At 56.0% G+C, this 3,383-nt stretch overlaps 1 pseudogene; it reads left to right on the top strand.

The window, feature by feature from the left end:
- The first annotated feature begins 378 nt into the window (after positions 1-378).
- On the top strand, positions 379-517 carry LOC125555128 (small nucleolar RNA Z247; annotated as a pseudogene).
- Positions 518-3,383: the final 2,866 nt, after the last annotated feature.

Raw genomic sequence — 3,383 nt, 5'->3', positions numbered from 1 at the left:
CACCTGCGCGGCGCCGTCGTCTTCGGCTACGTCGACGGCACCACACCGGAGCCGGCCAGGCTTCATGTCACCAAGGACAAGGATGGCAAAGAAAGCACTGAGCCCAACCCTCTCCACCCAATCTGGGTCTGGGAGGATCAGTAGGTGTTGGGCTACTTGCTCAGCACCCTCTGCAAGGAGGTACTTATCGTGGTGACCAAGGTCACCACGGCGCACGCGCTCTGGACAGCGTTGGCAGGTATGTTTTCCTCGCAGTCCATGAGTCGTGTGAACAACATTAGGACGTTGCTCATCAACGCGCAGAAGGGCAACCAGATGGTTGCCGCCTACTTCGCCTCTCTTCATGGCCTCGCCGATGAGCTTGCCGCCGCGAGGAAGGCCATCGAAGACGACGAGCTCATCTCCTACATCATCCACGGACTCGACGTCGACTACCAGCCCCTCATCTCTGCCCTCGATGCATGCGTCATGCCAATCTCCCTCGACGAGCTCTACGCCATGCTCAGCAACTTCGATCAGCGCATGGCCCAGTTCAATCACTCGAGTAGCGGCGGCTTCCGCTCCTCTGCCAACGCCGCGGTGCGTGGCCGTGGTGGTGGATCACGTGGTCGTGGCTCTTCTCGCGCCAAGGGGCGATCTGGAGGAGACGGGAGACGGTGGTGGCGGCAACAGCGGCGGCGGCAACGGCCGCTCTGGTTGAGGGAGTCCTGGATTAGGGGGTGTTCGGGTAGCCGGACTATACCTTCAGCCGGACTCCTGGACTATGAAGATACAAGATTGAAGACTTCGTCTCGTGTCCGGATGGGACTTTCCTTGGCGTGGAAGGCAAGCTTGGCGATGCGGATATTCAAGATCTCCTACCATTGTAACCGACTCTATGTAACCCTAACCCTATCCGGTGTCTATATAAACCGGAGGGTTGTAGTCCGTAGGCAATCAACTCCATACACAACAATCATACCATAGGCTAGCTTCTAGGGTTTAGCCTCCTTGATCTCCTGGTAGATCTACTCTTGTACTACCCATATCATCAATATTAATCAAGCAGGACGTAGGGTTTTACCTCCATCAAGAGGGCCCGAACCTGGGTAAAACATCGTGTTCCCTGCCTCCTGTTACCATCCGGCCTAGACGCACAGTTCGGGACCCCCTACCCGAGATCCGCCGGTTTTGACACCGACATTGGTGCTTTCATTGAGAGTTCCTCTGTGTCGTCGCCTTTAGGCCCGATGGCTCCTTTGATCATCAACAACGATGCGGTCCAGGGTGAGACTTTGCTCCCCGGACAGATCTTCATCTTCGGCGGCTTCGCTCTGCAGGCCAATTCGCTTGGCCACCTTGAGCAGATCGAAAGCTACGCCCCTGGACATCAGGTCAGGTTTGGAAGCCTAAACTACATGACTGACATCCACGGGGACTTGATCTTCGACGGATTCGAGCCACAGCCAAGCGCGCCGCACTGTCTCGATGGGCATGATATAGCTCTGCCGCTGAACAGTGCCTTGGAGGCCGCACACACATCGGTTTCGACCATTGATTCGAAGCCTACTGCGCCGATCGAGGATCAGCGGTTGGACGCTGCCTCAGGGGCTGCGATCTCAGAGGCGATCGAGCCGAACTCCAGCCCTGCACTCCGCATGGCCCGTGACTCCGAGGAGCCGGATTACTCTCTGAACTCCGAACCCCCCGCGCCCCTGCCTATCTAATCCGATTGGGCGCCGATAATGGAGTTCACCGCCGCAGACATCTTTCAGCATTCGCCTTTTGGCGACATCCTGAATTCTCTTAAGTCTCTCTCTTTATCAGGAGAGCCCTGGCCGGACTACGGTCAGCAAGGGTGGAATACGGACGATGAGGAAATTCAAAGCCCACCCACCACCCACTTTGTAGCCACTGTCGACGATCTAACCGACATGCTTGACTTCAGCTCCGAAGACATCGACGGCATGGACGACGATGTAGGAGACGAATAGGAACCAGCACATGTAGGGCGCTGGAAGGCCACCTCATCATATGACATATATATGGTGGATACTCCAAAAGATGGAGATGGCGATGGAATAGTGGGGGATGACGCCCCCAAGAAACAGCCAAAGCGCCAGCGTCAGCGGCGCCGCTCTAAATCCCGCCAAAGCAAAAATGGTGATTCCGGCACGGGAGATAATACTACCCCGGATAGCGCCGAAGAACACCCACCTCAGCAAGATTCGGCACAGGAAGATGGAGAAGCTAGCCCTCATGAGAGAGCGGCAGACCGAGAGGTCGAGGATGATAACTATACGCCTCCCTCCGAAGACGAGGCAAGCCTCGATGACGACGAATTCGTCATACCATCAGACCCCGCCGAACAAGAGCGTTTTAAACGCAGGCTTTTAGCCACGGCAAGCAGCCTCAAGAAAAAGCAGCAACAGCTTAAAGCTACCCAAGATTTGCTAGCTGACAGATGGACTGAAGTCCTTGCGGCCGAAGAGTATGAACTCGAACGCCCCTCCAAGAGTTACCCGAAGCGCAGGCCGCTACCCCGATCAGAGGAGGAAGCACCTACATCACCAGCGCATGACATGGCAGACCGGCCACCTCGCGGCCGCGACAGAGAGGCCTCTCGGCCCTCCACCCAAGCCATGCCCCGACGCCGCTCAACTAAGGCACGGGAAAACGCGCCCGACCTGCGAGACATACTGGAGGATAAGACAAGACAAACAAGATCGATCTACGGATCGCGCAAGTGCCCTACGGCATGTGACAATGATTCTCACTCCGGATACAACAAATCCGGCCGGGCCGAACACAACAGACATAGCTCTTCCGAGCTGCGTCGTGATATAGCCCAGTACAGAGGCGCCGCACACCCGCTATGCTTCACGAATGAAGTAATGGATCATAAAATCCCAGAGGGTTTCAAACCCGTAAACATCAAATCATACGATGGCACAACAGACCCGGCGGTATGGATCGAGGATTATCTCCTTCACATCCACATGGCACGCGGCGATGATCTACACGCCATCAAATACCTCCCGCTCAAACTTAAAGGACCGGCCCGGCATTGGCTTAACAGCTTGCCAGCAGACTCAATCGGTTCTTGGGAGGACCTAGAAGCCGCATTCCTCGACAACTTCCAGGGCACTTACGTGCGACCGCCGGATGCCGACGACTTAAGCCACATAATTTTGCAGCCAGAAGAATCGGCCAGACAATTCTGGACACGGTTCCTAACAAAGAAAAACTAGATAGTCGACTGTTCGGACGCAGAGGCCCTAGCAGCCTTCAAGCATAACATCCGCGACGAGTGGCTTGCCCGGCACCTGGGACAGGAAAAGCCGAAATCCATGGCAGCCCTCACGACATTCATGACCCGCTTTTGCACGGAAGAAGACAGCTGG

This window comes from Triticum urartu, chromosome 4A, assembly GCF_056163025.1.
Source record: "Triticum urartu cultivar PI428250 chromosome 4A, HENAU_Tu73, whole genome shotgun sequence".
NCBI classification, from domain to species: domain Eukaryota; kingdom Viridiplantae; phylum Streptophyta; class Magnoliopsida; order Poales; family Poaceae; genus Triticum; species Triticum urartu.
The sequence above is the reverse complement of the archived record's forward strand: the minus strand, read 5'-3'. Positions and strand labels throughout refer to the sequence as shown.